This window comes from Saccopteryx bilineata, chromosome X (genome assembly GCF_036850765.1).
Source record: "Saccopteryx bilineata isolate mSacBil1 chromosome X, mSacBil1_pri_phased_curated, whole genome shotgun sequence".
NCBI lineage: Eukaryota > Metazoa > Chordata > Mammalia > Chiroptera > Emballonuridae > Saccopteryx > Saccopteryx bilineata.
Window position 1 is genome coordinate 18614521 of NC_089502.1, and position 8127 is coordinate 18622647.

At 35.1% G+C, this 8127-nt stretch overlaps 1 pseudogene; it reads left to right on the forward strand.

The window, feature by feature from the left end:
- Nucleotides 1–4998: 4998 nt before the first annotated feature.
- Nucleotides 4999–5124, forward strand: LOC136317908 (U2 spliceosomal RNA; annotated as a pseudogene).
- Nucleotides 5125–8127: the final 3003 nt, after the last annotated feature.

Genomic DNA, 8127 nt, shown 5'->3' on the forward strand with positions numbered 1-8127 from the left:
AAGGGATCGCCAGGTAGTCTTCTCCATTTACCAAAATGGTGCAATAAGATGTTCTTTTACTGAGTATGGTAAAAGCCAGAAAGATGAATGAACAGCACCCAAGTGTGCCAAAAGCTAGCAATATAATTTAATAAGAAAACAAAAACCTTCCCTGCTCTATCCTTGTAAGAACTGTGGCTGGAGCAGAAAAGAGGAGTGCCCTTTGAAACCGGAGTCCACCATTCTACCAGATTGCGGCAGCTAAATAGAACCTCTTTCCTTTTTCACAAACACTTGCCTCATGAGGTTGGCTCTTTTTGCAGCAGGCAGCTGAAATTGCCTTTAGGTTAAACCATCATCCTAAATTTCTGCCTCAGGGTATTTATTTGACCCTGGACAAGAAGGGAAACCCACACAAAGGGTATAGGTTTCACTGAGCAAGGGTAAATACAATTATATCTCATATAATCTGAAACATCTATACTATGCAAGGCCAAGTAATGGATGAAATGTAGATATGCAGAGAAAGTACTCTCAAATGTGAGAAGTCTGAATTGAGTGTCTGAATAAAAATATCATCAAATCTTAGGGTGTTTCCATTAGACCACACAAAGAATACTATTGTATAAAAACAAAAATAGTTATCATGGAGTTCTAAGTAAAAAAAAAAGTCTTCAAGCTTTGTTGGGGAGATCTGTAGTTCCATGAACAAGAGTGAAGAGACATTATTCAACATCCAGATTATGCAGTAAATATGACAAGAAGTCACACTTCAAGAAACAGCAAAACCAGCTCTAGAGATTTAGAACTGGAAATTACAGGGTAGGGGTTTCAAAATAAAATTCTAAAAACTCTGGATTGTAACTAAAAACTTACAAATAATAGAATGCTAAATGAAAAAAAAGTCATTAAATCTAATAAGAAAAAGAATTGTGACATTTTAACTTAGCTGCTATTACTTTCCACTTTTTAGCTTGGTGCTAGTCATGGGGAGGTTGGCAGTATTCCTGGTATAATTACTGCTGCAGAGAGGCAGTACAAACCATCTTTCCAAAGAATTGTGATTGGGGTGTTTTTTGTTTGTTTGTGTGTGTGTGTGTGTGTGTGTGTGTGTTTATCTTTCTGAACCATTGGCAGAGAAGTTTGCTTTTGTTTATCTTTTGGCTTGTAAATTTCTTGGAGCTGGAACAATCTGCCCCTGGAGATCATTTATTGAAAATATTTAAAGGCAAATACAGCAGACACAGCTACATTGGACAAGAGATAACAAAGGGTCAGCAATCCACAGACTGAATAACTTGGAAAGGTAAAGACAGGGAAAGGAGATAAGCAGAGGAATAGGGCTTTGAAAAGCTCCCACATTCATCAATGTGACTAAGGAATGAACATATGCTCAGAAACTACCAGCAAAAATTCTAAGCTTTCACTTCTTGGTAAACATCATGTTCTTTGATAACAGGAAGTAAAGCCTACGACAGAGAGGTAAAGGGTCTAGGTAAGCATTCCCTTATGGTTAGCTGACCAATAAGCTAAAAACTATTCACAATGAATCAAAAATAATAAAGAAAAGAAATTAACAAATCCTCCATAACTTTTTAAACAATATTAAGCAATCTGATATACATCCAACTGTATTACACAAAGAAAAGGGAATGATGATAATTTATAACATATGTAAAAGTAAAATAAAATGAAAATTTTACAAAGAAACCTTTGGAGAATGACAAGTTATATGGTATACTCTTGCATAAAGGTAGACTCTGATAAGCTCAAGATGATTGTTGTAAAGCCTAAAACAATAAATGAAATAAAATACAATAGAAGAAATTAAATGAAATCTTTAAAACAATTAAAGTGAAAATAAGATTTATATATTCCCATTTGTTTATCCTGTCTTTTATTTCCCTTGACCATGGAGATAAATCAGCAAATATATTGCTGCGAGAGATGTTGGAGAGCATACTGCCTATGTTTTCCTCTAAGATGCTTATGGTTTCACGGCTTACATTTAAGTCTTTTATCCATTTTTTTTATTTGCTTTTTTGGGTTTTTTTTCTTTTGTATTTTTTCTGAAGTTGGAAACGGGGAGGCAGTCAGACAGACTCCCACATGCGCCCGACTGGGATCCACCCAGAATGCCCACCAGGGAGCGATGTTCTGCCCATCTGGGGCATCACCCTGTTGCAATCAGAGCCATTCTAGCACCTGAGGCAGAGGCCACAGAGCCATCCTCAGTGCCCAGGCCAATTTTGCTCCAATGTAGCCTTGGCTGCGGTAGGGGAAGAGAGAGACAGAGAGAAAGGAGAGAGGGAGGGGTGGAGAAGCAGATGGGCACTTCTCCTGTGTGCCCCGGCTGGGAATCAAACCTGGGACTCCTGCATGCCAGGCTGACGCTCTACCACTGAGCCAACTGGCCAGGGCCTCTTTTCTCCATTTTGAGTTTATTTTTGTGAATGGTGTAAGTTAGTGGTCTAGTTTCATTTTTTTTTCAGGTAGATGTCCAATTTTCCCAACACCATTTATTAAAGAGGCTGTCTTTACTCCATTGTATGCTCTTACTTTCATTGTCAAATATCAGTTGTCCATAAAGGTGTGGATTTACTTCTGGGTTCTCTGTTCTTTTCCATTGATCTATATCCTGTTCTTATGCCAATACCAGACTGTTTTGAGTACAATGGCCTTGTAGTATAACTTGATATCAGGAAGTGTGATACCTTGTACTTTATTCTTCCTTTTCAAGATTGCTGAGGCTATTCGTGTTGTTTTCTGGTTCCATATAAATTTTTGGAATATGTGTTCAATATATTTGAAGTATGTCATCAAACTAAAAAGCTTTTTCACAGCTAAAAACAATAGGAACAGAATAAAAAGACAAACTACACAATGGGAGAACATATTCGACAATATGTCTGATAAGGGATTAATAATCAAAATTTATAAAGAATTTGTAAAACTCAACACCAGGAAGACAAAGAATCCAATCAAAAAATGGGCAAAAGAAATGAATAGACACTTCTCCAAAGAGGACATACAGATGGCCAATAGGCATATGAAAAAATGCTCAATATCACTAATCATTAGAGAAATGCAAATTAAAACCACAATGAGATATCACCACACACCGGTCAGAATGGTGCTCATTAACAAAGCAACAAAGAATAAGTGCTGGTGAGGATGTAGAGAAAAGGGAACCCTCCTGCACTGCTGGTGGGAATGCAGACTGGTGCAGCCACTATGGAAAACAGTATGGAGATTCTTCAAAAAATTAAAAATTGAACTGACTTTTGACCCAGCTATCCCACTGTTAAGAATATACCCTAAGAACTTGATAGCACAGTTTCAAAAGGACAAATGCACCCCCATGTTTATGGCAGTATTGTTCACAATAGCAAAGATCTAGAAACAGTCCAAGTAGCTGTCAGTGGACTAGTGGATTGAAAAACTTTGGTACATATATACTATAGAATACTACTCAGCCCTAAGAAATTATGACATCGGATCATTTACAATAATATGGATGGACCTTGATAACATTATATGGAGTGAAATAAGTAAATCAGAAAAAAACTAAGAACTATATGAATGCAGACATAGTTGGGACATAAAAATGAGACTCAGAGACATGGACAAGGATGCGATGGTAACAGGGGGTTGGGTGGGTGAGTGGGGAGGGGGCGAGGAAGGAGAGAGAGGGTGGGGTTAAGGGGAGGGGCACAAAGAAAACCAGATAGAAGGTGACTGAAGACAATTTGACTTTGGGTGAGGAGTATGCAACATAATCAAATGTCAAAATAATCTGGAGATGTTTTCTGTGATCATATGTAACCTGATTTATCAATGTCACCACATTAAAATTAATAAAAAATAAATAAAATGAAAACAAGAAAGAAGAAAATTAATAAAGAAATATGTGAACATAAATAAACCAAATAAGAGATTAAGTTTAAAAAGAATATTTTAACATTTAACTGATAGCATTAACTTAAATGGTCCATAAATATATATGGTCTTAAATATATGCATTTATAAGAAACACAGGCAATGGTTTCTTAAAATAAAAAATGAAAAATATGTATTGCATAAAAATATGGATTTACTAAATTCAAGAGGGAAGAAATGGCTATATGAATTGCATAATAATATGGATTTACTAAATTCAAGAGGGAAGAAATGGCTATATGAATTGACCTCAGTAGAAAGATATTAATAGAGACAAAGAGGGACATTTCATAATAATAAACAAAGTAATTAATAAATAAGATATTTTAAAAAGCTAAAAGAGAATGTACTTAATAGCTGAGTTTAAAATTAACACAAAATAATTAGGTATATCTGAAAGGAAAAATCAACAGTCCACATTTATATTTAGATATGTCAATATTTCCCTCAGGGATAATTGACAGAATAAACAGACAGAAAATCAAATAAGGCATAGAAAAATTATACGATACCAAACAAATGACCTAATTTACATTTATGTAACTTATCTCCCAATAACATCAAACTAAACGTTCTTTACAAGGGTATATGGCAGTTTGAACAAGGTGGACCATACTAAACCATATACCCAGTCTCAAAGACTGTAATACTATGGAAAACAGAGCAAATTCCCTCTAACTACAGTGGAATGTAATAGAAGTCAGTAAAAAAGTTTGAAAAGTCCTAAGCATTTTGAAATTACATAACATGTTTCTAATTAACCACTGGTCAATGGAAATGGAAATAACAAAAGAAACCTAGATATTTTAAAATAAATAATGAAAACACAACATACATTTGTGGGATGCAGCTAAAGCAGGTCTTAGAGAAAGCTTAGCTTGATTTTTTTTCCTTTTTTTAATTTATATTTTATTTTTCCATTACAGTTTGCATTCAATATTATTTTGTGTTAGCTTACAGTATATAGAATAGTGGTTAAATGATAATATACTTTACAAAGTATTCTTCCTGATATTTCCAGTACCTACCTGGCACCAACATAATTATTACTATATTACTAACTAAACAGAATAGTGGTTTATATCTTCTATGCCTTTTGGCTAAGATCAAGTATAGTATCTGTTCCTAACAGTTTAAAAAGAACAGTGTTTAAATAATCTATATATGTTCTTTACTTAAGAAGCTAAATATTAGAGAGTAATTTCAACAGAAAGTAAGTAGATGGAAAGACATAAATATTACAGTGAAATTTAACAAGATAGGAGTTGGACAAACAGTAGAGAAAATTGATGAGACCAAAAGCTTTTTGAAAACAATAATAATAAAATTAATAAGTTTTTATCTAGATTGATCAACATTGAACATATAGAGATAGGTTAGATAGATACATAATAGACAAACAGTTAGATAAATGACAGATATGTAAACACATGTATTAATTAATTTTTAATAATAATGCTAAGGTGATTCAATAAAGCAAGTACAGTAATTTCAACTGTCAAGGAGCAAGTAACAATAAAGGGAAAAAACCTTTTATCCTTACCTCACATGTTCATATAGGCTTATTTCTTTCTGGTGCAACATGTTGCAGTCAATCAATCAGAACACATTATTGTTGATGTCTGCCACCCACAAATTTAATGTCTTTCCATCTTAAGCACTTATGCACTAAGGTCATAACTTTTGCAGTTTGAAGTACAACAGCAAAACTAAAAAAATATTATTTTCCCTTCTTCGCAATTTCACATCTCGAAGATTCATTTTTATGGCATAGCTTATCAACCTCAGCATATTTTTTTTTCATTAAGTCAAAAAAATTTTTTTTTCTGAAGCTGGAAACTGGGAGGCAGTCAGACAGACTTCTGCATGCGCCTGACGGGATCCACCCGGCACGCCCACCAGGGGGTAATGCTCTGCCCATCTGGGGCATTGCTCTGGTGCGACCAGAGCCACTCTAGTGCCTGAGGCAGAGGCCACGGAACTATCCCCAGCGCCCGGGCTATCTCTGCTCCAATGGAGCCTTGGCTGTAGGAGGGGAAGAGAGAGACAAGAGAGGAAGGAGAGGAGGAGGGGTGAAGAAGCAGATGGGTGCTTCTCCTATGTGCCCTGGCCGGGAATCGAACCTGGGACTTCTGCACGCCAGGCTGACGCCCTACCACTGAGCCAACCAGCCAGGGCAAGTCAAGAATTTTTCACCTTTTAAAGAAAACAGTTTATGGCTTCACTTTGGCTTATTGTCAGCATCATTACTCTTATTTTCTTTTAGCATCATTACTCTTGCACTTTGGGATTATTATTACATAAAATAATACTTACTTTATTACAAGCACTGCAATACCATGACAGTCAATCTGATATGAAGATGTTTACTAAATGACTAACATGCAGGTTGTATACACAGAATGGATACCCTGGGGACAAAAAGGGATAATTCACATCCCAAATGGGATGGAGTGGGACAGTGTGCGGTTTCATCACTCTTTTCAGAATGGCACATAATTTAAAGCATAAGAATTATTTATTATGAAATTTTCCATTTAATATTTTCAAACCCACATTGACCACAGGTCACTGAAACTGCAAGTGAAACTTCAGTTTCTTACTTCAGGTAAGAAAGAACTATTATGTTTTCTGATCAGGAAATGTGAATATTCTAATTATTTTCAAGATTGTGTGACTATCTGAGGTCCTCTGTATTTCCATATAAATTTTAAGATCAGCTATCATCTTTACAAAATCTCAGTGAACATTTTTATGATTGCTTGATTTTAGAAATGGTTTCGTCTCATATTTCCACCTGAATGATATTGTCTTCCAATTGATTAACATAGGATACCTTTCCATTATTTTCTTCAAGTTAATGTTCTAGCATTTACAACCTAGACTGAAGATAAATTGTAAATTCTGGAACAGGAATATTTATGGTTGTGCTGAAGTCCATAGCCATAAACTACTTTTGCTGGCTTCAATTCATGGTTCAGAAGGTTTTAAAAACAGAGTTCAAGGATGCTTTATTAGAAAAACTTTATTTATTTATCTAATTTTATTTTAAAAAATTAAATTTAATGAGATGACATTGATCACTAAGTGTTCATAGGGGGTTTTATTGATTTTAATTTATTCTGTTTAAATAGATTCTAGTGATGCCCTGAATGCATCCACCCTTCCCTGTATTCCCCTCAACATCTCCCTTGCCCCCTGCCCCATAGTGCCCTCTCAAAAATAAAATACCTAGGAGTAAAATTAACCAAGGAGATTAAAGACTTGTACTTGAAAAATTATAAAACATTGATAAAATAAATCAAGGAAGATACAAACAAGTAAGTGGAAGCATATATTATGTTCACGGATAGGAAGAATGAACATCATTAAAATGTTTATATTACCCAAAGCAATTTATAAATTCAATGCAATACCAATTAAAATACCAATGACACACTTCAAAGATATAGAACACATATTCAAAAAATTTATATGAAACCAAAAATAAAAACCACAAATAGCCTCAGCAATCTTGAAAAGGAAGAATAAAGTGGGAGGTATCACACTTCCTGATATCAAGTTATACTACAAGGCCATTGTACTCAAAATAGCTTCATACTGGCATAAGAACAGGCATATAGATCAATGGAACAGAACAGAGAACCCAGAAATAAACCCACACCTTTATGGACAACTGATATTTGACAAAGGAGGTAAGAGCATACAATGGAGTAAAGACAGCCTCTTCAACAAATGGCATTGGGAAAATTGGACAGCTACCTGCAAAAAATGAAACCAGACCACCAACTTACACCATTCATAAAAATAAACTCAAAATGGATAAAAGACTTAAATGTAAACCTTGAAACCATAAGCATCTTAGAAGAAAACATAGGCAGTAAGCTCTCCGACATCTCTCACAGCGATATATTTGCCGATTTATGTCCACAGGCAAGGGAAATAAAAGACTGGATAAACAAATGGGACTATATCAAACTAAAAAGTGTTTACACAGCTAAAGACAATAACAGAATAAGTACTGGCGAAGATGTGGAGAAAAGGAAACCCTCCTGCACTGCTGGTGGGAATGCAGACTGGTGCAGCCACTGTGGAAAACAGTATGGAGATTCTTCCAAAAATTAAAAACCGAACTGCCTTTTGATCCAGCTATCCCACTTTTAGGAATATACCCCAATAACACCACATTAATGATTCAAAAGGAGAGAT